This window comes from Saccopteryx leptura, chromosome 11 (assembly GCF_036850995.1).
Source record: "Saccopteryx leptura isolate mSacLep1 chromosome 11, mSacLep1_pri_phased_curated, whole genome shotgun sequence".
Lineage (NCBI taxonomy): Eukaryota > Metazoa > Chordata > Mammalia > Chiroptera > Emballonuridae > Saccopteryx > Saccopteryx leptura.
Genome location: NC_089513.1, coordinates 26,140,057 through 26,167,704, shown reverse-complemented (window position 1 = coordinate 26,167,704; position 27,648 = coordinate 26,140,057). Strand labels below are relative to the sequence as shown.

The window sequence follows — 27,648 nt, the reverse complement described above, 5'->3', positions numbered from 1 at the left end:
TTTGTTCATTTATTTTGTTCTTTAGGTTCCACATGTAAGTGGAACCATATGTTATTTGTCTTTCTCTGACTGACTTATTTCACTTAGTGTAACACCCTCTAGGTTCATCCATGCTGTTGCAAATGCTAAGATTTCATTCCTTTTTTATGGCTGAGTAATATTCTATTGCATATATGTACCACAGCTTCTTTATCTACTCATCTACTCATGGGCACTTGGGCTGCTCACGGAAGACTTTTTAAATAAGGTATATGGATTTGAGCATAATGCTATTCTGAATTGTACCAAGTGTGAGAACTCTTCTTAAATTCCTTTTGTGGGCCGACTCACACGTGAAAAAAGTTACTAAATAAGAAAATATATATTAACACAAAGATATAATTAATTCAACAATGCTCTTATAGGAATTTGTAATTTATTATAATCACTACAGAAATATATATTGTACACTTACATTGTGCCACTTGCTGTCCTGGGAAAGGGAAATGCATGGATTATAAGAGACAATTTCTGTTCCTAAGTTGCTTGGTGTCCAGTGAGGGAAGCATAGTCAACAAACCAGAACAATATGTTGTGATGATTCTAGTAAAGGAGATTCCAGTAAGTTCTGGAAGGATTAAAAACTATGAGAATCTTAGGTGTTCTTGGTGGTGTTAGGATAGTGTCATAGACAGTGTCCTTTCAAAAAAAAAAAGAATAGGAATAATCCAGAAAGAAATATTGCTGTGAAGGAGGGTAGATGGCATTCCAGGAGAAAGAGACAACTTGTTCACCGGCTTAAACACAGGAGAGAACAATATGAACTTTCAGGAACAAGAAGGAGGTCGAAGGACAACGATTGGGAAGACCTCCTTTTATCTGATTGGGAAAGTGGAAATGAAAGCAGTGACTTCTCCAGCTCTGTAAGGGTCAAGCAGATCTTTGACTGCCTAGTTTGTTAGGACTCATGGCCTAAAGACTTTTAATTAGAATTCCCAGTTATTACTGGAATGTATAGCATTCTCTGCTTGGTTGAAATATTGCAGTTAAAACAAAAGAGGAAGCAGCTTTGTAGCATTAAACAGTCTTATAAAAATGGGAATCAAAGTGAAATGATCTATGCTGCTAATTTGAAAATGCAGATCAGAGAGAAAATATCAAAACAGTAATATCTGCATTTTAAACGTGCTGTTTATCACCACTTTGCAACCTATTATTGGACTATTACCTCAATGATTAAACTTTTCAATTACATGTTGCATTATATTAGGCTTTATACAATCATTAATTAGTTCACTCCCATAAACCCCCACTCAGAAGCAGAGGGATCTTATTACCCACTGTTTCACAGATGAGAAAATAAAGGCAACAAGGTTAAGTGGCTTTCTGAATTCCTTCTATCGGGTCTGGGCGGGCAGGTCTGGTGGCGGACACCCTGCGTGGCCAGCCTGGCACAGCAACTGCAGTCCTGCTCCCAGCCTCACACGCACCACTAATTGGAAATGGGTGCCCCCGGTGTTCTTGAAAATTAATGATATGCAGAGCTACAAGATGTATCTGTCGCAGCCTGTTTGTTTACTTGTGGCAATTAGCGACCATCTGCTCTGGAGGTGAGGATATTAGGCCCTCCTTCTTTGCAAATATTGACTTTTGGAAGAAAAGAGGTTTTCAAAGGCCCAGGCTCTTAGAGAAGGAGAGCTGACACATGAATAAGACTCGGTGTCTGGAGAGGTGGGGGAGCCTGCCTGTCGGGCATGTAGGGAGGAAACACACCATGTTGTTGATTCTCTCCTGTTCCTCTCCTTTTCCTCCATCCCCTCCTCAAGCCATGCTTCCCTTTCCTAGTAGAAGTTCTCATCACACTAGTGAGGAGGCTTCTGAAGAGGCAGTGTGATTTCCTAGACCTTGGCCTTGTCTCCAAATCACTGAGTGTGGTCGAGTTCAGGGGACAAGCCTGCCAGTCTGTGCAGACGTCATGTACCACGGTTGACTGTGGCATGGGGATGGCATGGAGAGGAGAAGCACGGGGACAAGGGATAGGATGTAAGGAAGGAGCTTCACGGTGACCAGAAATGCCACTAGCTGCTTCGTGGGATGTTCTGGCCTCCTGTACCTTCTTAGATGATGAACTTGCCTCGTGCTCACTGTCAGGTGGTTTCATGCCTGTGAGGAGGCCTGGCCTGCCTGGGAAATATAATCAGCCTTACTACATCACTGACTGGCAAGGTAACGGGCCCAGTTCCCAGACTCCTGGCTCTAGTCCCTGGCACACTCTGCTCACCTGACAGCCCACTCCGGAGAACTGTGCTTCTCAGGACCACTAGCGTCAGAGGCCGAGATCTTGTCCTGGTGGCTTGGGAATCTCCTTTCTCTCTACTCTCTCTCTTCTTCCATCATCAAGCCCATCTGTCTTTGCCTCTGTGCCTGGGGTCTCCTTTTATTAGCCTGATTTTCATTTATAAACAAATGAAACTCCCCTTCTTGTGTCTCCTGCTATCGAGCTGCTTTCCTAGTGTCCCTTTCTCCATTTGTCAGAAATCAGCACCAAGGAGAGCAACAGCCTCAAGTCTAATATTGTAGAAACTCTGAAAGAAGAATCTCCCTTTCCTGCGTTCTTCCCAGGGCATTTGCATTGTGTAGAAATGTCAGCTATGGCTGACACATGAGCTGTTTTATCCAAGGGAAGGATTCAGAATTATTGATGACTTCTAATGACCTTGGCAGTGGTGTGCCGGAGCTGGCTTCCACTGGTTTGCAAAGCGAATTGTACATATCCTTGATGTTGGTAGTCTGAAATTGGCTAAGTGGGTGTACTTAGACAGTGGGAATTGGCAAACCTTACTCCACAGCCACTCTTTTCTGGAGAGCCGGGTTACCAGCACACCATTACTGCTGCTGATGGCCTGCTAGGTAGGCTATGTGATGTGTTCTCACCTGATCCCCTCTTTATATATCATGACTCAAGGTTATAAGAGTTCAGTACATTGAATTATGTATTCATAACATCCCGGGCCTGAGTTTTACTGGAGGCAGGTTGCAGAGTGATCCCAAGGAACATACAGACTGATCTGAATCACATTTCACATTGTTGGCATGTTCTAGAGAAAAGAGCTTAGACTTGGAACCAGGAACTCCATGGATTTGTTTCTATTCCCTTACTAACAAACAGTATCTCTCAGCCACATAGGAAAGGACAATTATTTTATGCTCAGCTATCTTTTAGGTTAGATGGGGACAAAGATTTGTTTTTACATGGTTCTTACTAGCTTGTTCTGTGAAGAAAATGGAGTAGAGGCTCATAAATGAGAGGGAAGGGCATGGGATTGGGAATGAGATGGACTTGGTTCAAAACCTGAGTTTGCCATTTGATAAGCCACCTGTCCGACCCCATCAACTTTGAAATTCAGCTAATGATAGTGAACAATCAAGGTTGTTGTCATGATTAAATGAAGTGGCCTATAAAAAATACTTAGGACACCCTGGCTGGTTTGCTCAGTGGTAGAGCGTTGGCCTGGCGTGCATGAGTCCTGGGTTTGATTCCCAGCCATGGCACACAGGAGAAGTGCCCATCTGCTTCTCCACCCCTCCCCCTCTCCTTCCTCTCTGTCTCTCTCTTCCCCTCCCAAAGCCAAGGCTCCATTGGAGCAAAGATGGCCCGGGCACTGAGGATGGCTCTGTGGCCTCTGCCTCAGGCGCTAGAATGGCTCTGGATGCAACAGAGTGACACCCCAGATGGGCAGAGCATCACCCCCTGGTGGGTGTGCCGGGTGGATCCTGGTCGGGCGCATATGGGAGTCTGTCTGACTGCCTCCCCATTTCCAACTTCAGAAAAATACAAAAAGAAACAAAAAAACCCCACAAACAAACAAACAAACTAAAACTTAGGACACAATTAGTGGTTGCTATCATTATGAATACTTCTTGGAACATGCTATACAAACTCAAAGGCATTATCATTTCATCACATGGAACCTCCATCATGATCACTTTGTGGTGTCCAGATTAGGATAAATGTTCAGTAACTTTTAAGAAGAATCTGTAAAATTCAGTAGGGTTACTTTCAGTACAGTTCAAGTTCAAATGATTGACTTAACCTGACTAACTATACTCCTTAGAGGAAAAAAGTTTTTGCTTCAGATAAAACACTTTTGGCAAAGTGTCTGAAAGTTGTCCTTCAAAAATCTAAAGAACCCGGGTAAGTAAGGCTGGCTGGTAATAAATTGCCCTAATAGATGTAAGACATTATAGATTTTATCCTGGAAACTTGAGAGTTGTCATAAAATTGGCACTTACATTTTAATTTCCTGAGGGTTGTTTGTAAGATTCTTGTAAGTGGCCCCTTGGGAATTAACCTATTCACATTCATGCTGAGAACAGGAACATGCTTAGCTGGTGTCTCTTAGAAATGTAAATCAAGAGTTGCATGTTTATAAGGTATCAGAAAAGCAGCCCCAGTCGTCCATCACCCCAGCACAGAAAGCAAAGGGGAATTTGATTGTTATTCTGTAAGTATATCATTGGAGAGGCAGGAAGTCCCACTCATGGTGAGAAATATATTTTATGTATCAAGGTCATTAATTTCATTTTTTAGGTTAATGCCTTACTCCTGAGGAGAAAGTAATCATGAAATAGTTACTAGGCTGCCACCAAAAAGGCTCTCATTCACTGGATGAGCTAAGAAGAGACACATCCTTCTGTTTAAGAAGGGGTGGAAATGCGTCCTGGAAAGAGCCTGGGGTTGAGGGTCATACAGAGTACTGGGCCACTTGGGAGAGGTGCTTAGCTTTTTTGAGTTCCAGTTTTCATATTTGAAATATAGAGAAGACATTCACTACTTTCTGGCATAATGATAAGGATTAAAGTTGCTCATATATGGTCAGTAGATTGTTCTGGCACAGATTCTGAACTAACCTTAGTCTTCTCCCCAGCCCCAAAGATATTGATCATTAATTAACTGTGTTAAAGTAAAACAAAATCAATGTCATGTAAAAATATGGTCAGTGTTGGGCAAATGTGTTTGTAACATCTGTATTTTTGGAATTTGCTCACTTTTATTGTTAAAAATGGCTCTGGTCTTTGAAGTTGCAGGTTACCTTCCAGTTTGGGAAGGGCCATTGTTATGCTAATGTGTGCTGGAGGGGCAGTTTTGTGCCAAAAAGTTTTAAGAAGAGAAAGAGAAGGAGGAGGAAGAAGGAAGCCATGTTGGCAGATGCGGAACCAGAGGTGACTGAGACTGGTGGGAGGCCTTTGGTTCTAGGAAAACCCAGATGTGCCAGTAGCTTTGTGAGCTCTGAATGAGTGGGTTTTAGAGCCCTGTGTGTTTTCACTCACCTGCTGAGTGCAAGGCTAGAATAAAGGAAAGGCCCACCAGTTTTTGGCTCCACAGTTTCTTTACCATCTGCCCAAATCTAATGGGAACCTGCATGTGAATGATCACAATGGTGGCAGCCCCTGGCCTTACAGTCAGTAAGAGTTTATTTAAAGGAGATGGAGTTGGGAAGACTGTTGCAATAGGTATAGGGACTCGTGTGATGGCGTTGTGTAGTGGGAGAGACAGATTGGGCTGCACTCGGAATACAGTGTGGACAAGTAGGTATTTATAGGCATGGAGCATGTTGGTGTCAGTGATGGAAGATGACTGAGTGGAAACATCAAGGACCAGGGAGAATTCTAGCTATCCCGACTTGACAGGATTCTTGCTGAAAGCAGGCTAGGGTGATCAGACATTGTTGCCTGGGGGTGATGGAGGCTGAGAAACCTCATCAGCTGTGGAGGGTGGGGGCTTCTGGTTAGACTGACTTAGCATGATTCTTGCTAAATTGGACCATGCAGAGATGATCTCAGAAGTCCAAAATTCAGACCTTGTTGGAAAATTGCTCAAGTGAGTTTGAATAGAATTTAACTGATGACAGAAGATTTGTCACCCCAGAGGGTATATTTATTTCTCATTGCTAAGGTAATAATAGGTTCTGATAAGCGAGGACAGAAGTAAAGAAAGACCTAGAGCTAAGGGTATTTCCCAGAGAGGCGCGCCTGTGAGGCAAGGTCTGGACCTGCAGATGGTGTTCATGTGGCAGGGGTGTGTCCAGCATGAGGGGGCGGAGCCTCTCCTTTGCAATTTCACCTGGACCATATTACGGAACTTGCCGACCTCCTGCCCCTGGAACTATTGCAAAACTTCTTAGAATTTTGGGAGTCTACCTGGATTATTTTTGAGACTACTTACCAGAAAAAATGAATCTTTTGATTGACAGTTCCATTCCCCGAACTGAGAGAGTAGTACTTTGTGAAAAGTTCCCAGGAAAATATAATTGTTGTTTAAAAAAAAAAAATAGGCAAGGCCAGTCAGACGGATAAAGATGTATGGGTTAATTGCTAAATCTGTGTCCCACCTGCATCTTTTATGTGGCAGATACGAATGCTTTATAGGTAATGAGGTCCTCACAGGAGAGTTATGGCCTAATGGCCTGACATTTGTAAAGCTATAAAATGTAGGGGGTGATTTAACAAGCTGGATGAGCTGCCCTCCTGCATATTAACACAATTATGCACCTATGCACACGTCCAGGAGTAAATAGTATATTTATAGCATTAGGATTCTCCGAAGGATATTAAGCAAGCATTGCAATTTGCATTTTAATTTTCTTACAAGAAAACCTTTTTGTTTGTCTTGAAATATCTTGGAGCTCTGAGCCCTTCTAGCTGCTCCAGCGGTCTCTGCCTTCCTTGCTGTGTTTTGTAGCAGAGCTGGAAGAATGGATGCTGCACTCAGGTTCCAGCCCCCACTGCTGAGGAGTGAGGCCAGGGTGGAGCGTGGGTCAGGCTTTCCAACAAGGAGATGCAAGGTGCAAGGCCAGAGGGTCTGGATAGCCGTGAGATGTCAACGCCCACCTCTGTGTGGCTGACTGTCAGCTTGTCTATAATATCTGGCTTTTCTTTTTCTTACCTAACTTCCTTCCCTAAAATCTTTGGGGCTTGTAATGGACTGTTAGAAGAGCCAAACTCTTGAAATATTTGTACTTAAAATGTGAGAAGAAAGTAACATTTTTGGGACAATAGGTGAAATGAAACTGCTCAGAGAACCTGTTAAAAGGGAGAGAGAACATTTTCGCACTGGGTGTCCCCTTGACCCATGTTTTTCTATCAAGAACCCACAACCTCTTGCTTCTCTGAAGTAGGCAGGCTTCCCTGAATCGCAGAAGCTTAAATACTTCCTCCTGTTGTCAGAAGCCTCACCCCCTTCTTGAGTCTGAGGTCCCCATCTCCTACCAAGGCTACCAGGGCCCTGGGGGCCTCTGAGAAGTTAGAAATCTTTGGTTTATTTCTGATTTGGGTAAATCAAATTAAGGGGACCAACTTGTAAAGTTGAGAGTGCAGAGTCCTCTGTGCCTTTGCTCATGTATTCTTACTGTCCATGTGTCCTCCTTACCCCCTAGTCCCCCAATTTCTACCTTTTCCTTAGAAAGTCCCAAACACCAGAATCCAGGTGGCTTTTCTCAACAGCCTCGGGTGATACTGATCTCCCTCACCCAACTGCCATAGCACAATGACACAAGTATTCTTCATTTTATTGGAATCTAAATTAGCACTTTACAAACTGCTGTGTGCCCATGAATCACTCAGGGATCTTGGTAACATGAAGATTTTGGTTACATCTAGAGGGGGTCTGAGATTCTGCATTTATGGCAATGTGTCAGGGACTATTGATGCTGCTGGTTTAGAGTCTAGGTGATTTGTGTGTGCTGGTCTTGACTGCCCAACTATGCATTTAATGGTCACAAACTTAAAACCTGGCCCTACTACCTGTATGACATGTTGATGAGCAAGTGAGGAGGGGCATGTGTCCTTTTGATGGTGGAGACAGGAGGGAAGGTGGTCCAGTGCTCTGATGGGAAGGCACACAGTGTCAAGGACTGTGAAAGGTCTGAGATTTTACCCTACTTGCAAGCTAACAAATTAGCCTGCTGCAGGTTCATGAATGCTGGCAGAAGACATAAGACTCCTGACTCAGACAATGGCCATTTATTACTCACAGTGGTGACAGTAGTCAGTATCACCATTTGACCTGGTTTTCCAAGCCCCAGTTGCCATGGGACATTGCAACAAGGACAAGATGGCCCCTGTATGGCTGAAAGCAAACCTTCTCAACCTTGGCCCTGGAGGCAGACAGTGTGCCTGTCATCTTGGACAGTGAGCACACCTGCCTTCTGCCGCAGAGGTAGATTCTACATCTCCCAAAGCTTTTTGCTATTCAGCTTTTTGCATCCCTGAAAAGATAGTCTGGATCAAAAGCCGTTAGTGCTTCTGCTCACAAGTTATGCAGCAATGTGAGACTCAGGAGTGCGTTCCAATACACAGGTGAACATAATAGGCAAATCAGATGATACCTGAGGTATGAGTTTTCTATGGCTGCCCTTAAAATAACCAGTAATGAGGGGCTTAAAACAATAGAAACGTATTTTCTCTTAGTTCTGGATGCAGATCATCCAAAATCAAGGTGTCAGCAGGACCATACTTTGTCTGAAGGTGCTAGGGAATAATTCTTTCTAGCTGCTTTTTAGCTTTATATGACTCCCAGCATTCCTTGTCATTCCTTGGTTTGTAGCTGTAACACTTTAATCTCTGCCTCTTTCTTCCCACGACCCTCTTTGTGTCATGTCTTAATGTCTCTTAACATACATTTTCTTGTAAGTACACAGGTCATTGGGTTTTAGGACCCACTGCAAGTCTTCATGACCTTTCTTAGCTTGATTATATCTGCAAAGATCCTATTTCCAAAAAAGGTCCCATTCACAGGTACCTAGGGCTAGGACTTCCATATATCATTTGGGGGAATGCAACTCAATCCACAATATTTGAGTGATAAAAAAAATTCACAATCTAATTCCAATATGGAAAATAAAAGTTGTGTACACATGCCTAGACGAACCCTTAGCACCATGCAGAAGCAGCCAGTTGTAGAGGAGATAGATATATAGGTAGGTAGCTTTGCTGCTTCGGCGGGCATTCTCTTCATTAGAGAACAGTTGTTTAAGGTCTGAGGAAACCTGGATGAAATAATTCTAAATTCCTGCTAATTCTGGAATTCATTCTCAACCTTCACCATGCCTTTATTTTTTCCTCCTTAAACGGAAATCTTTCCACCCAAAGATTCCCCTCTTGGACTCCTATTCCCATTCTGTCCTCCGATTTTATTATATATTTAAATGTATGCATCTCCCCACTATCACAGGAGTGAATGGCCATTGAAAGCTTCATTTCTTGGAAAGGAAAGACTCTGCCCTTCCTCAAAAGGAAGCGTAAATATTAGTTATCAGTGAACAGTTTAGAAAGGTGTTTTGAGGTAAGACTTCGTCTGTTGCCCTTATCGCGGTCACGGATGCCAGACCTGATTAATGAACCTTGTTTGTGCCTAGATACCATGCTCGGAGTTATGTAACTAGACTCTGTTTTTTTGCCAGAGTGTCCAAGTATTTTGCTTTTTTTTTTTTCATCTTGCATTTATTTGAGATAATACCCAGGGTATGCAACAGGTAGAGGGCAAAGCCATAGAAAAACCTGTAGTTAGATGCTTCTAGCTCAGTCTTGTTTGCCAAGACAGATTTTTTTTTTCTTGTAGAACAGTCTTTGTTTTATAGGATTCAATGGAAACAATGTATTAGCAAAAGCATGGACTAAAGAGTTGTCTTATTTGCCTTAAAGCACCTGATGAAGGGGTTGCTGCAGGGAAGAACAAGGTACTCTCTTAGGCCTGACCAGGCAGAGGCATAGTGGATAGAGCATCAGACTGGGACACAGAGGACCCAGGTTCAAAAGCCTGAGGTTGCCGGCTCGAGTGCGGGCTCACCAGCTTAAGTGCGGGGTCACTGGCTTGAGCATGGGACCATAGATATGACCCCATGGTCACTGGCTTGAGCCCAAAGGTTGCTGGTTTAAAGCCCAAGGTTGCTGGCTTGAACCCAAGGTTGCTGGTTTGAGCAAGGGGTCACTTGCTCTGCTGTAGCTCCCCCGGTCAAGGCGCATATGAGAAAGCAATCAATGAACAACTAAGGAGCTGCAATGAAGAGTTGATGCTTCTTGTCTCTCTCCCTTCATGTCTGTCTGTTCCTATCTGTCCCTTTCTCTGCACTCTCTTATTCTCTTAAAATTTCATGAAAGCAGAGGCCATTCTGACAAAAGTTTCTTATAACAAAGCTGGTTTTTTTTTTCAGAGCATAAGCCTATTGTGAAAATTTGCTGATCTGTTATATTTCACTACAATGAAAAAGCACATGATGGATGCTCAGAGGGTTTTATCCTTGGTCCAGCCCATGAAGCAGTCACTGTCTAGCACACATCTTTCTGTGCTCTGGTACTGTTGCACAGGACGAGTCAAGGATTCTGTGGCTCTCAACCTTCTCTTTATTCAAGCTATCATTTTCATTCTTCTTAGCCCCTCATTATCCAATAAAAAATGTGTACAAATCCACTAATTTCCCCAAATTGAACTCCTAAATAACCTAAACTTGGCTGGAATCATTTTTCTATCTTATTCAGAGCTTACTTACTCATTCACGACAGGCACCTATATGTATTTTTCCTTCCTCGGTTATGGAAGCTCTCACTATATAGATCAGGCACTATACTCAGTACTGAAGGTAGAAACATAAATATTGGTCCCTGTGTCTTGGGAACTAAGTTTTGTGGGTGAGTAGGTAGATGGAGAGATGGAGAAACAAACCTGTAAGAAGGGTTAAACAAATGGTGTAATGAGCACACGTTGGATAGGACATTTATTGTGTACTGAATGAGGCAGGCAGAGCTTCTAGAAGAAATATAGGACTGAAATGAGTTATGAAAAATACTTTGCATGGAATCAGGTCCAGATGTGGATGGAGTTTTAGGAAACAGCACATGCACAGGGCAGGGATCTGGGCTAGGGGGCTGGCAAGTGGTTCAGTGTGGCCGTCAAAAATTCAATTTATTGAATGATGTTTAGAAAGGCCCTCATTCTAGTCAATTCCAGCTCAACAAAAGAATGGGAATGCCCAGTGGGGTTCATTAAAATGGGTGTGAAATGTGTTGCATGCAGAACTGAAATGTACATTACTGTAGATTGCAGTATATTCACATACATATTTTAAAAATGGACAGAAAAACCTGGTCTTCTGTGGTGGGCTGTGTCACTCTCTCCCATTTTACGTGATAAAAGGCAACACTTAATAGTTCCACAGAGCTATGTGCTGATCCATATCTCCTGGGTAGCAACCATTCACTTTTATTCTACATATTATAGTACAAGATAAAACCGCAATCTGATATGTTATAAAAGAGAATCAGGGAGAAAAATAAAGTCATACAGTACTATGATCTTGGAGTTCAGAACCATGAGGTGTGTATAAAATGTACATGTTTCTTTTCCTTTTTTCTTTCCTTTGAGAGGTCCCTACATCCCCAGTTAATGAAGGGAAACACTGGGCACTGTCTGTGTCGGCGGGGCTATGTTCTGCCTTTAAGTTCAAGATTTGGATGGTCATCAGCAATGCCAGCAGCTAGATCTTTCACTGTCTCCTATCTGTGTCTTCTAGACTTTGTGCAGTGTGAATGAACTTCAGCTGTGTTTGCTGGCAGTGATGTGGGTGGAGAATCTCAGAAGCTTATTACCAAACGAACCTCAAGAGGAGGTCTGTGTGGGTTTAACTACCCCTGCAGAATGGGCCAGCCAACTTTAGATTAAAAAAACAACAGTAGAATAGGAGAGATGGCATTAGGGGTGATGAGAATTTCCAGAGATGCCCTTTGAAGGTTAAAATAAAATACCCTCTTTATAAATGAGAGAAAGGACCACCTAATATGTGTGTGTGTGTGTGTCTCTCTCTCTCTCTCTTTGGTATATTGGCTCTAGTATATTGGGGAGTTTTTAGAAGAAAGTAGCTTACACACATGCATTATTAGGCTTATCCAAGTTTTTAATTCAGTTTCATTCAAAATTCTGTGTGCTTATTAATCTTCTGTTATGTTCCTTCATTAGGCTGATGGTAATATAAGAGGAGAAGGGGCTGAGCTTACAGTCTTTTAAGGGAAAATGAGAATGTATGTGTGCATGTGTATATTTGACAGTCCGATTAGTAAAATTCAGTTCAATGCTCTCCCAATGAGTTAGCATTAATTAAGCATTTACTAAGGGCGAGGTACTGGGGAGTACATGTGAAAGAGTATGGTCTTAGCCATTTTCCACTGGGTTTCTTGAAATTTTTGAGCCTATATTTCTTTATTTACAGTACGAGGGTGATAGAAAGCCTCTCATCACATGACACAAAATGGGTACTTAACAAATTCTAGATTTTTTGTCTTGCCCAATGATTAGATTCTTCATGGGAGACCAGATTTCCAGGGACTGAAATTTCCTGACCTGAGCTCCATGCTCCCTGGAGGCTTCTAAAAGCAGTGACTCCACTGCCATGGAGCCTTTTATTAGTAGGGTTCCTGATCACTCCTCTGTTGTAGCTTGTATTAGAAGAGACCTACTTAACCTTAAGTCAGTTCAGGGCTTCTCCTAGCTGAAAAGGACCCACATGTCATCATGCTCATCATTACTCCTTGACAGATCTCCTAATTTCAGGTAACTGTCCACACTCAGACCTCTTTCTCACTTCTTAATCTATAGCCACTCTACCATTCCCCTGGAGGACCCCCAGCATTCCTAATGCAAACTTTCTTTAGTCTGATCTTTGTAACTAGTTGCCTGCCAAATCCAGTTTTTAGATGTTAAAACTGTGTAATTAAGAAATACACTGAACAAACCAATAAATATAGAATAAGCAGTTGAGTTTCTTTCATAGGTTTATAATCGCCATTTCAGGATGAGGAGAAAATCATGGGGAAGGGATATGACTTTTGAGGGTTGTTTGCCTCGAGTACTTGACATGTGCATCTGGAAAGTCTATATCTACAGTCTCCACCATTTCACAGTATTTCCTTCTTTTGAGACACCGCTTGTAGAATATGCTCCTGAATAATGCTGTTCCCATGTTGCTCATCTTCTCAACTCTAAAGCCGGCAATTGAAGGACTTGCATGTTTCTATCTTTGTTTATATTCAGAGATGAATGCATCTGTTGCATGTGTTCATGTATATGTAACTTGTTGGATAATACTGTCATTTGTGTATATAGCACTTTGAAATTTTTAATGTGTTTATGCCTCTACTATCTTACCTGATTCTTACCATGCCTTTAAGGATTGCAGCATTAGCTAGAATTGTATTTAACTGCAGTGAAGGATGCTGCAACTCAGGCAGATGAAATGACTTGGCCAGGGTCATACAGCTAACTTGACTCAAGTCTAGGTTCCAGATCTGCTCACTCCACATTTAGTCTTTTTTCCTCACACTTTTTTTTATTTATTAGAATAATTTTCAATAAGGTTTTAGTACATAGAATAAGTCAATGTGCTTCTTTAAGGATGCTCATTTTTAATGAAGACCCTGAATGCTTTAAACTAGGGAGTCATTTCACTTAAAGTTTTTCAAGTGTCATAGCAACACTTAAGTGGGACGGTGATGACAGAAGGTCCTCATATACGTGGCCTGTTGCCTGTACCACTACCAGACCTGCTAATAATCTGATCTGATTTCAGTCCCATGTTCTCAAATATTACCTATTACCTAGAGAGAGTATACTATGTGTTATATTCATAGGCAGTTTTAGTTAATCGTCATAAGTAGTTCTTATGCATTTAGTTAAACATAAAGGAAGTCTGTGAGACCATTTATCAGTGAGATAACCAAGACTGAGAGCTATTCATTAACCACACATCAAAGCAGCTGCCAGATTAATCTTCACATCCGTGTCTGACTTAATGCACGTAAGTGCTTGTTATACTTCTGACCAGTCTTGGCCTCGGGCATTTCCCAGCAGCCCAGAGCTGGGAAACCATGCCCGAGGCTATTTCAGAATCACATTTATCCCATTCTCTCTGCTGGCATTCCCTTACATCCTTCTAATGTCTTTGGCTTTGTCACCAGTAACACCCCTCCCTATCAGGGGCGTAGCCCCTGTGCTAGGAGCCCTGACCATTTCACAAATCTTGCATGATGACCTTGTCTCATGGGACAGGCCCAGGCTGCTCTGTGGTGGCAGCCCCCACATACTTCAGCCTTATATTTCCAGTCCCAAAGCAGAACAATAGGCACGGGGGACCCTTTCACGTCTGGTGCACTTTACGGAGAAGTCAAACCTTTAGTCACAGCTGGGTGGTTCTTTTTGACAGCAGTTCCTGCAACTGAAATCACACCTCCCAAGTACTCCTAGCTTTTGTTATGTTATAGTCATATTTTTCCATGTAGAAGAGTGACATCCTCATGGCAGTCTGTCTCCGGCTCCACCGAAGCATAGCGACCTTTAGCTAGAGGACAGGACTTCCATGGGTTGCTCAGCTGCAGTGCTCAATTAGTCTTCCAATATATTTTCCCCCCTCGCTTTCCCCTAACACACTGTCAAACACGTCAAACATAGAGCAATTTTCTGATATGGACACTGGCTCATTAGGCCCCAGCTGAGATCATTAAATTCTGTTTCTTTAAGGCTGATGGAAAGGGCAGATTTATATTTCCTTTGATAGAGCTTGTCTTAAATTTCCTCCCTATTGTGAGATGGATAGTTGGTGATAAATCAGTGATATTTCAGACCCCACTGGGGGGCAGACTGGCTGCTCAGAGGATTGAGGTTTTGAGGATGGAGCTACAAACAAGGGGCCACCGAATGAACACACACATTTCTAGAGTTGCCCCCTACCGTGGACCAATCTTAATGGCCTTACTTTGTTCCTTTAAGACAAGGTTTCTCAACCTTGTCACTACTGACATTTGGGCTAGATAAGTCTTTGTTGTAGGGAGCTGTCCTGTGCATTGTAGGATGTTAACAGCATGCTGGGCTTCTACCCACTAGATACCAGTGATAGACCTTCAAAGTTGTGACAACCAAATATGTCCCCAGATATTGCTAAGTGTCCCTTGTGGGCAAAGTCACCCCCAATTGAAAATTGATGCTTTAAGATATGCCAGGAGTTTAGGGCTCTCTAAAGAGATTCCAACTTGGAATCTAAGTTATAAGATGATGGGTGTGCAAGCATTTGATGACTGTCACTGATATGGCCAGACAGGCAGTATCGGGAATCTGGGGGAATCACGTTGGCAATGACTTTCAAATTCTGCTCTCTATCCTTCCATTGCTAATCCCCTCTGTACTCTGCCTGCTGTTTCTTAGTGCTCCTCTGCTATCTTGTAGCACATAAGAATCCCCTACGATAGGCTGGGTCTATGCTGGATCTGCTGGTGAATGTACATTCTCCCAACTTTCTATTTCTTCTCATAACACCCACAGAGCATTCCTGTTCTTTGTTCAGTTCTCCAAGAATTCTTCTGGTTAGAGAAATAATGCACATACTCATAACCTTGTGTTAATGGTTAAATGGGTTAATATTCCCTGATTTTCATATATACATATGATGGGGGATTTAGCCACCAAGTAGGATTGCAGAGAGGTTATCAGATTAGAAATCTCTCAAATCACATCTCTATCTATCTATAAGAATAGCCAGTGAGACTAGGTTAGTGTTCTTCAAATGTGCAAATTATGTAATAGCTGTAAAAAATTTTTTAAAAAATGTGGCCCTCAATGTATGCATTGCTTGTAAATTCAGTAAGTATAATTTTTAAGTTAAACTGTATATTGATAAAAGTTAATTTTTTAAAAATTTTAGCTACTTTTCATTTGTGTAGTCATCATATTTTCTTTATACATTCCCCCAAAGTCAGGTAATTGTTTTAAGGCTACTTGGACTCCTACCCTGGAAATGACTACTTAGCCCTCCATGGATGAGCTTTAGGGAAAGTCAAACACCTTGAAACTGGATACACAAGTTTGTGATCCTAGGTATATGCTGCATTTTTCTGCGGTGCAGTCCATAATATTCATACATTTAAAAAAGAGGTCATAAATTCAAAAGATGTTAAGCATCATATGGTGGTCCTTGAGAGTGATCAAGCATTCATTCAGTGAGCTGTGGTAGAATCCATGCCTTTTTATAACGATGCAAGGATACAGAGCAGCCTTCTCTTCAAATACTGGTCCTTCTTGGTTCTCTGATCCTGAATCATGGGAGTTTTCTCAGCCTTTACCATCCCTCCGTGATGAGCGTGAACTACACCCTTGAATTTTAACTTTGCAAATATACAGTGAGTCTAACTTAAACCAGAAGGGATTTTAGAGATACTCTAAAGTACATCTCTTTTTAGAGATAAAAGCAGAGCACCCAAGATCATCCACAGTTTCTACCCATGTGTCTGTGTGCCACACTGCTGCTCTCTGAAGATAATTTTCATAGTTACTTCAGTGTACAATGGTGTTAATATTAGAAAACAAGAAAATTACAATAAATGAAGGATGTCTAGCATGCAAATGTTGAGAAATACTGAGCACATTACTAGAATTCATCTTGAATCTCACCCAGAGTCAGTGAAACAGCATCCTTATCATTAAAATGGATGCAGATATTTGAGGATAAACACATTGAAATGGTAACTAAACCTCCAGTGTATTAAATAGCTAAGAGGACTCATTATTTCTATCAGTCTATGATGAGGCTATATTGGGGATGTCACTGGGAGTGTGTGTATGCGTTGTCCACACACACATCTGCATTAACCCATCAGAATGGTCTGTAAGTTAAAAGAAGTGAGGAGCAGAATAACTATCTGTGCCTTTCCCCAGACACTGTCGTTGTCTTATCATGTGGCCTGGAATAGAGAGAATTTCTGCTTGTTTCTGAGGCCTCTTGCTCATTGCTAGTGTTTCCATCTCTGTCCCCATGGTAGGAGGCTGTGGCTGCTGACATATCTGCATCTCCCCTGCACCAGGAATGTGGATAGTGACGCGTGTGATCTTGTATCACTGCTGGGTTGTACTTCTCTCTGCTCAGACGACCCTTGCCTCACGTGGGCAGACTACTTCCTGTGCCAGACATCCACTCCTGGGGCTTGCAGCTCATGCCTTCCTTCTTCCTTAGACCACTGCTTGTGACTAGGGCAACCTAGGAACCATTGTGGGGAGCTTTTTTCTCACTGTGCTGCCAGGAGCCTCCATCAGGGCTGGTAAAGCCATGATACCCTTATCTTTCGTGTCCACAGGGATTCTGAGTGAGCCTGTTCAAAGAAAGTCTGAACACTGCTGGTTTAACTCTGTGTTCTCTGCAGTGACTTGTCTGTAGTCACTTTCTATGGCCACCCCTGTATAGATGCCGGCCTTATAGTTCTGCTTCCCACTGAGTCTTTGTTCCACAGCCTTTCTCTGTGCATATATATATATATATATATATATATATATATATATATTCATTCATTTTAGAGAGGAGAGAGAGAGGAGAAACAGAGAGAGAGAAGGGGGGGAGGAGCTGGAAGCATCAACTCCCATGTGTGCCTTGACCAGGCAAGCCCAGGGTTTTGAACCGGCGACCTCAGCATTTCTAGATCGACGCTTTATCCACTGAGCCACCACAGGTCAGGCCACTGTGCTCTTATATTTTAATTTTGAAGCAAGAGAATGGGTTTATATCTTAGATGTCCAACCTGAGGTCCCATAATGAGAAGCCATGAATAGACCTGAATCTGGCCCTCGGCCTGGAGCCAGATTCAGCACAGGCTGGTGGACTTGCAGAGTGAAGCTGGTGGACCTGCAGCAAGTCTACAGGTCGATGAGCCTAAAGCAAATGCTTATTGTTTTAAGCCACCAACTTTTTTTTTTTCAATGCAACATTCCTTCAGTAAAAGCTGACTAATCTAAGCACTTACTGTGTGTCATACACTGTCCTGAATGGGGGAGAAACAGTATTGAATGAAACAATCACAATTTTCCCTCAGGAAATTTCTATTATCCCTCAAGCCTTCTCACAGTCCTTCTCTCCTCTCTGTTCCTCTGTGTGTACATGGTATAGTATGTGCTATATAACGTGGATAGAACTGTGCTCACGTGCCTGAAGGCGTGCAGGGAAGCACGCTCACTCACGGGCCACGACTCAGGGTGGTAGAGAGAAGCCCAGCCGAAACACAGGGTGAGTCTCTGACCTGGTCAGCCAACCTCCCCAGCCAGTGCTCTCCCCTCTTTCTACCCAGCCAGCCCTTGCTGTCTTCACACTTTTCTGACTTAGGAGGCCACTGAGGGAAATTCCCGGGGCCAGGAATTTTCCCACTTCAAATGTCCTGAAAGTGGTCCCCCCCCCACCACCACCACATGGTAGCGAGAGCTGTGATGTGAGCTCACAAGCAGGAGTAGCAGGAAGTTTCCATCTAAGGGAAAAATGCCCCCCGCCCCGTGCCAGCCCCCCACGTAGCAGCCTGGGCAGACCACTGTTAATGTTTTGTTACCAGAGAGAAGATAACTCTTTGCTTTATCCGAGTGTCTCAATCTAATAAGATTTTTTTTTTTTTTTTTTTTTTTTGTATTTTTCTGAAGCTGGAAACGGGGAGGCAGTCCGACAGACTCCCACATGCGCCCAACCAAGATCCACCAGGCACATCCACCAGGGGGCGATGCTCTGCCCATCCGGGGCGTTGCTCTGTTGCGACCAGAGCCACTCTAGCACCTGGAACAGAGGCCAAGGAGTTATCCCCAGTGCCCGGGCCATCTTTGCTCCAATGGAGCCTCTGCTGTGGGAGCGGAAGAGAGAGACAGAGAGGAAGGAGAGTGGGAGGAGTGGAGAAGCAGATGGGCGCTTCTCCTGTGTGCCCTGGCCAGGAATCGAACCTGGGACTTCCGCACTCCAGGCCGATGCTCTACCACTGAGCCAACCGGCCAGGGCCCTAAGATCTTAATATATTGTTGGAGACTTTTGTTCCCAGGAAGCTGGTTAATGTGCATAATTGTGTGTCCTGAGAACAGGTGGTGTAACTTTCCTCTGCTGATGTGGCAGCTTTCAGCCTACTTGTCTTCATTTACACAGTTTTGCACTTCCCAGGTCACCCAGGGAAGTGCAATCATTTGTGCCCTTTGAGAAAACACCTCGGCTGACTGGTAACAATTATGTAAATACTGCGTCTATTAGAATTATTTTTCACACTTCAATATATTCAAAACATACACTGAAAGGCCTGTATAGAGCATCTTATACTTTTCAGCCATTTTTCTATGTTACCAAATTCATCTTCTTAGCAGGCTTGTCATATGGGTTGAACAGGGTTTATTTTGCAGTTCATTAATGAGCACAGAAAGTTCCAGTAGCTGACCAAAGGCGCAACATAGCTGCAGAGCACAATCTTTGAATAGTAACCTGTTTTTCAAACCCATTGTCTGATATTCTTACCATGTAAAATGCTTAACAATCACTGCTTTTTCCATTTTATGAATATCTGAAGATGTTAACATTTTTCAAAATCACAGTTTCCTAAGAGAAAATTTGTTTTCTGGATAAAGTACACTGGTGAACAGCCTCCCCCATAAGGACTGGAGAAAATGAGCTTTATTAGGGTCTAATATAAGAAAACAGGAGGGTAGAATGTTAGCCTGGAGGGTGGCAGTCTGCACTTACATTTTTATGGTGGGCACCTAGTGTAGAATTTCACACAGAGTCAACACTTACCATGGTGTTCTTGAGTAAATGCATAAATGTATGAATAAATTTTCTAATCTCACAACACATCTGGGTAACCAAATATAATCCAAGCCTTGTGAGGTGTATACCCAAGAAAGAAAGGCACTATTTGAAATAGGGCAAACACCCTTCTCTAGAAAATGAGTGACCTCTCAGAAAATAACCAGCCTCTCTACTTCCTCATACTTTATTCTCAGAGTCTGGCAACCTGTTGAAACACCTGTGCTGTGATTACTGGTAATTTTTTCCCTCTCTGGGGTTCCTTGCATCTGCCTTCTTCTCTCCAAACCCTTCTGCACCACCCAGAGCCGTTCCCACATTAAGGCACCTCTGAGCTACGCTATGGTATAACTTGGCCACACAACCCGCCAGACCTTGTGAGCTACTGCTCCCCAATGACAAAGGTAGAGCTCTCGTATCTGTTCTTTTGGAATACAAAACGACAACATAACAGTTTTGCCTGTTCTAACACATTTGCAGGATGGCGATCAGTCTACAGATGATGCTTTTCTGCATCTGCTGACCCTCCTCACTGATTCTGAGTCCACTCGAGTAAAGGGGAGGGAGTCTGAGTCAATGCCCAGAGGCCAGCTTAGTTCCTGTTCTTTGCTAGACATTGATCTATATGGAAAATTGAGGTTCACTGAGGAAAATTGAAGGTCACATCTGTGATGTAAAGAAAAGTATTTTAGCCTTTTAAAATGTGTAAAACTATTTAAATGTAAAAGAAAAGTTACTTTCTATTGAACATTTCCATATATGGTAGGCAATTTTGGTGTTTAAATCTACAATTCTTATAAAATCTTAAATGGAAGCTACCATTTTACAGATGAGGAAACAGCTTTCTCCTAGAGGACTAACCCAGATCTAGAATATTTGGTCATCACAGTCACAGTCTTCCTCTTACTGAAAATAGGACCCTACTCAGGAGCTTGCTCTCTCCCCATTGACAGCTGATACAAGTTGGGTATCTTGGTGTGGCGTTTCAGTCCATCAATGGTCAAAAGTTCCATGCTCTGCTTTTCAATGTTCTGTGACTTTTTTCTTGACTTCCTAGCATATACTCTGGGCTTTGCCTACTATAATTTATTTATATTTTTTATTATACCTTTGCCTTTCCAGTTAAATTTAAAATATTGTAAGCTCCTGCCCAAGAGTTTCTCCCTCCTTCCTGCCCTCCCTCCTTCACTTTCTTCTTTCCTTCTTTCCTTCCTTCCTTCCTATTTTCACAGAATAAAACCTAGGCTTGTCTCTTATAACAAAAGAGCTAAGGGAACTCAGCTAATTCACAGTAATATGCTATTGTTTAAATTGTTTCTTAGAATTGCCTTTGGTTTGTTTTACCTGTTTATTTATACTTTCCAAACTAAACTGTAAACTCTGAAAGCAGGGGAAATAAGTGATTTTTCAAAACGCTTTCTCAACACTTTGCAGAGAACTTTGAATTTTAGACAGCCTTGCTCAATGAATTATTTATCTGCACATTTCTTGAAAGATGGATTTTTCACAGAAAGTTACCGTCTTTGACTCTTTTTTGGTGACACCTGCTTGCTCCATAAAGCTGTCTATTCGTACATAACACTGTGTATAAAATAGTCAATAGTCAAAGCCCCTTTTTATGTAATTGCTTAATTCAAGCTCACAATCACCTCATAAGACATCTACTGCTATCCCTGTTTTTTGGGTGAAAAACTGAAGTTTGATGGCTAAATGGAGTGCCCCTGGTTAAACAGAAAGTCAGTGTGGGAATCAGAACTTGAACAGAGTTCCCCTGATGTCCAGTCCAGAATACCTTCCTCCACTTAATGACACCTTCCCACCTTCCATTATCTCCTACCTGGGATGGAGCCCTGTCCATTTGTGCCTTGACATCATGGCATTCTGCAAGGATAGCAATAATTGTATGCATATTAGTACTTTGAAAGAGCAATTTTCAATGACTAACCAGATCCCACAAACTGGCAATTCATCATTTTGGTGAATGAAATCATCCTGCTTTGTGTGTGTGTACAGGTGACAAGAAATGTTTTCTGACAGTCTGGTAGAGCATGGTAAAGCTCATATGTCATCTGCCCAGTTAGGACTTTTAGATTGAAGACACCTTTTTGTGTCTTGGCCCTTCGTGAAGGTGCTGCGCCCCTGTGAGGATGCATTACCATTCCCTCCAGCCCAGCTATCAGCTCACTGAAGTGCAGTCAAAGACTCTTCATAGTCACGTGGAGTCTATTCATAGGCCATCAACTGGACCACTGGAAAATTACAAGCCTCAATAAAACCCACATATCCGTGAACTCAGCCCATGTGCTACAGTTTTCAATTTGCTTTGCCCATTATTTCTTACAGGTGTGCTCAAGGTTATGAGATTTGATCACAGTATACATTTAAAATTTTCCACTGACCCCATCCTTACCAGATATGTCAAAAGATGAAGTGTTTTCCAGTGCCATTTAATATAAACAGGAGCTGAGAAATAATAAGACAGCTTTTTAAACATATATATTTTAAATATACTCAAAGATATTTAGTATTTTCTGGGTATTTTTTTTGGAGGGGGGATGAAAGACACCATTGTACTCTTCTGGAATAGCATTTTATTGTCTGAGTTAATCTGGTTTAGGATTCTGGGAATTTGATTTAACCATGATTAGGTCACCAATATAACTAAGTAAATATATATATTATAATTTACTTAATGTAAATATGTTTATTTGTTTAAAAATATTTTTTGGATTAGTGCTATCTATTTAGAAATATAATACAAGCTATATATATAATTTTAGATTTCCTAGTAACCATATTTTACAAAGGTAAATAACAATTGTAATTAATTTTAATAACATATTTTATTAAAGTTAATGTATCTTAAATATAATCAATATAGATGTTAAGATATTTTACCTTTTTTGCTGTCTTAAAAATATAGCATATATTTCAGACTTAGAAACACATCTTGATTTGGACTAGCCATCTGGATGGTATGAGGGACCCTGCTTGCTCTGGACTGCCAGAGCCAGTTGTTAAATTTTGAGAATTTCATGAGCTGGTGGATTCATAGATTATAATGGGCCGCCATGGGAATATTTATTCTACAGAAATTGTCAATTGTTGCAATTTTTTGGAGGATAGCTGATTGTTAAATATTACTAGCATATAATGTCTAAAAAGCCACTGTAACTAATAGCTGCTATATTAGACAGTGCATCCCTAGATAATAAAAATAAATATATATTAGCTGTTTAAATTTTTTTTAATTTATTGACTTGAGAAAGATAAACATCGATTTCACTTATTTATGTAATCATCATTTGATTTTTTAAAAAAATTTTTTTGTGAAGGACCGGAGGAGAGAGAGAAAAAGAGGGACAGACAAACAGGAAGGGAGAGAGATAAGAAGCTTCATCTCTTTGTTGCAGCACCTTAGTGGTTCACTCATTGCTTTCTCATATGTGCCTTGACCAGGGGGCTCCAGGAGAGTGAGTGACCCCAAGCCAGTGACCTTGGGCTCAAGCCAGGAACCTTGGGCTTCAAGCCAGCAACCTTTGGGCTCAAGCCATTGACCATGGGGTCACGTCTGTGATCCCATGCTCAAGCTGGTGATCTTGTTCTCAAGTAGGTGAGCCTTCACTCAAGCCAGATGAGTCTGCACTCAAGCCAGTGACCCCGGGGTTTGAACCTGGGTCCTGAGCATAGCAAGTCAATGCCCTATTCACTGTACCACCACCTGGTCAGGCCATTGGTTGATTCTCATATGTGCCCTGACTGAGGATTGAACTCACACCCTTGACATTATCAGGATGATGTTCTGACCAACTGAGCTACCCAGCCAGGCTTGTTAGATGTTTCTTAAGCATGTTTAGAAGTCCAGTTTGTCTAAGTATGGTGATAGGATGGTGCTTTTCACAGTGGACACAACCTGGAAAAAAATATTAGGTCAGAGAAAAAACAATAAGCAGTGACTGAGCACATACTAGTTTTGAGTTTCTGTAACCAAAGCGTAACTGACCAGCTGCTCCGTAGTGTTTCATGTGGTTTTGGGTTTTGGGAAAAGATTGTTTTTCTCTGGACTTTAGGAATGTGTCTAGTTATGAATGCTGGCACTGGTCAGGACAGGTCTATGAAAGAAATTAGCATAAAAACACAAGCAAGATATAAACTTCCTTATAAATATCATAAGTACCAGTTTTGTTCTCTTTTATGAGAATATAGAGTTGATATTAAGATATTAGCTTTTATGATTAAATTTCATTAAGGGCTATTAAATATTATTTATTAAAAAGCACATAATTGACTAGGTTTTTATTATTACCTGTTATTCTTCTAATACATTACATTTAAGTAATTAAATCTAATTTTAGGATCACGGGGTAGGCATTCTAGGATGTTTTATGATAAAAGTCTCTAATGTCTATAATAAATATATACTCTTCCATAAAAACAATAATAGCTTGCTTTTATTGGGTGTGTCACTATGTGCCAAGCACTTTAAATATTTATTTCACTTGATTTACGCAATGATCTTAAGTGGTAAATACAATATAGATGCTAACATGTAGGAAAACTTAAGCTCAGGAAAGTTAATGAGTCTAAAGTCAGCCATCTGGTGAATGGTAGATCTGAACAGTGAACTAAGATTGTTCTTATGCAAAGTCTGTGGGCTTTTTTCTGGGTGATATTAGTTCTCTAGGACTTCACATTCACTGAATTTTACTCAATGGTCTTTTATTTGTTTGTTTGTTTTTCCTTGTTAAGGTAGAGAAGAGATTTAAGGAAGGGTGGAATTATTATGACCATAGAAATAATAAAGCCTCTTTTGTTCAAATGGTGAGAGTGATAGAGAGCTGAATAATAAGCTCAGATATCTCTACCAGTCTGTGAGCTTTCTTCTGTTCACCCTTCTGTACCAGTAAATATAGGCCAGTGCTAGTATACGGTGTGTACTGAATACACAGATGTGGAATGAATGTGTGATCTGAACAAAGCAAAGCACTAACAGCTAAGCCCTTCTTCTCCAAAGATGATAACAGAAGGTGGAAAAGTAATAATAATAATATATTTCCTGAGCACTTGCCATGGGCCAGGCACTGGCCTAAGTGTTTCTCTTATTCTGGCTCATTTAGTCCTCAGTTGTAGGAGGTAGGGACAATTTATATTTTACTGATATGGAAAGCATAAGCCCATAGAGGATAAGAAACTTTCCCACGCTACGAATAAGGGGCACAATTGGGATTTAAACCCAACCTAGAACCACAATGTATACTCTTAGCTATTACAACATGTCTGTCTCATGGACTACATGGCAGACAAGTCACAGATACCTCAAACTTGTAATAATAAAAAATGACAAACACACTATTCTAAAGTGACTCTGAAAAAGAGATGTCTGTAATACCATAAATCTGTTTAATATTAATTTGCCAAATAAGAAATTATTCTGATAGCCCTGGCCGGTTGGCTCAGCGGTAGAGCGTCGGCCTGGTGTGCAGGGGACCCGTGTTCGATTCCCAGCCAGGGCACATAGGAGAAGCGCCCATTTGCTTCTCCACTCCCTTCCCTTCCTTCCTCTCTGTCTCTCTCTTCCCCTCCCGCAGCCAAGGCTCCATTGGAGCAAAGATGGCCCAGGCGCTGGGGATGGCTCCTTGGCCTCTGCCCCAGGCGCTAGAGTGGCTCTGGTCGCGGCAGAGCGATGCCCTGGAGGGGCAGAGCATCGCCCCCTGGTGGGCAGAGCGTCGCCCCTGGTGGGCGTGCCCAGTGGATCCTGGTCGGGCGCATGCGGGAGTCTGTCTGACTGTCTCTCCCCGTTTCCAGCTTCAGAAAAATACAAAAAAAAAAAAAAAAAAAAAAAAAAAAAAAAGAAATTATTCTGATAAAAAATGAAGCTCATGGCTGTAGAGGAGAGATTGTTGATTGCCTGAGGTGGCTTTGGGAGGTGGGGTTTGGGAGGTGGGTGCAATGGGAGAAGGGGGTTAAAAGATACTGATTTCCAGTTATAAAGTGAGTAGGTCATGGGGTCATAATGTACAGAAGAAAAAACGAAATAGTGCAGGGGGAAAAAATCACATCCTATTCTCCAAATGTGAAAAATGGAGGAGTTAGGATTTAAACAGGTCATTAAAGGGTAAATGAGATTTGTATAAACAAAGAAAGTGGAAAGACTGTTTTGGCTGGAGAGAACAGTATGAGCAATTACATGTGGAACAAGTCTAAGTCAATACAAGAGAAGCAAGATTGTGGAATTGGGAGAGTGGTCACTAGCAGTGGAAAGGCAGTTACGAGCAAGAACAGGTGTTAAGTCTGTCTCCTGTGTGCTGGAGAATTCAATTTCCCACACGTTTTAGACTTCTATTCATGGAATTCCCGTCACAGGCACTGTGAGCATATTACCAACTTCCCTGAGGCATTAATACTCTGCGTGCTATGAGACCAACAACTATAACATATTGTAGGGTAAGATAAGGAACCCATCAAGCAAAGTGTCGTGGAGGGAAAGAAGGAGGGAGATGTTGTGTATTCTACTGAAGACCTTAGGAAAGGCTTCACAGGTTATGCTATGTTTAGAGAACAATTTTCCATTTGTTTGCAGCTTATGAATTATAAGATGAGAAACATTGGAATTCAGCTGAGCTCAGGGCGTAGAGAATGTTGAATGTCAGATATGAGAAATTTATATTTCATCAATAGCAATTGTTTAGTAGGCAGCCCGAGGGTTTTGAACTTCAGAGCTGGAATTACATTTCCACTTGAGGAAAATAAATCTGACAGTCATAAGTGGGATAAAGTCTAGTAGAGGGAGTTGTAGGCTGGAATTCATTTTGGTGGTTACTGTAGGAGGTTGAGCTAGAGATAGTGACGTTTCAAGGTGGGATGTGGCAGTAGACATGGAAAGAACAGGATGTGTGAAAGTATGGTGGATGCTAAAAGAACTTTGTTCTGAATATAACAAAACACCCAAGATTTGAGGGTATGGAAGTGGGAAGATCAAAATTATATGACTTACTATTTATCCTGTTCTCTGCATCCATTAATAGATGTTGAGATTGACAGGAGTGGTGAAAATTTGAGTTCAGGGATAGCTGATAGTATCTATAAGATTAGCTTTCTTTTGAGTGGATAGAAAGAAAGTTGATATCTATGACTAGAGATGGGGACAGGGAAAGGTGTTTTCCCAGGTTATATAGTGTGACAATAAATTAAACAATTTGTTTTTTAAAAGGTGATATCTCCATATGCACTGACAGAAAGACTACAAAAAATCAGATTCATTTTTTTTTTCTTGGTCAAATCCAGTTTTCAAAGTATTTCTAAGTGTAAATTTTATGTCTAGATCAACTAGATATTAGTATTTCTCAAATGATCAGTGGTAAGGAGCCCTTTCTTTAAAGAAGTTTTATTCTGTCCATCACTGATGAATGCAATAAATCTCTATAGAAGAAGGAATTAGCTTGTTTGTCCTTTTTTATTGATTCACAAGATGTCTTTATCAGTTAGGAATAGTATCCTTTGTCAATTATGTGCTTTCAGGTATTTTCCGTTTTTAATTGTATGGTGTTTCTTGAAATATAGAGTCTTAACTTTGATATTGATGAATGAATCAATCTTTCTTTGCCTTTATGATTACTGTACTTTTGTGGCTTGTTTAATAACTCATTCTCTACCCCAAGATTATAGAAATATTCTCCTCTATTTCCTTCTGAAATTTGTAGAGTTTTGTATTTTAGGTTGAAATCTTAAAAAACCCATAATTGAATTTTTTGTATTATGGGAAACAAAGATCTATTGTTTTTATTCCATGAGGATAATAATTGTTCAAGCATTGTACGGTCTATTCTTTCCCCATGTATCTGCACTACAACCTTCATTATATAGCCTATCCATGTCCATATTTTGTGTTAGTCTCTCTATGGACTCTTTGTGTTATTTCATTGGCCTACTTGTCTATCCATCAATTCCACATGGCCTGATTTATATTAGTCTTGATGTATAATAGAATGAGTCTCCTGTCCTTGTTCTGTTTCTTCAAAATGTTTTGGCTGTTCACTTTTTGAAATAA

The 27,648-nt window shown here is 41.4% G+C and overlaps 1 non-coding gene across 1 annotated transcript; it reads right to left on the bottom strand.

Moving 5' to 3' along the window:
• Nucleotides 1-18,736: 18,736 nt before the first annotated feature.
• On the bottom strand, nt 18,737-18,812 carry TRNAS-GGA (transfer RNA serine (anticodon GGA)). Its single transcript has one exon. It is a non-coding gene; the product is annotated as a tRNA-Ser (tRNA).
• Nucleotides 18,813-27,648: the final 8,836 nt, after the last annotated feature.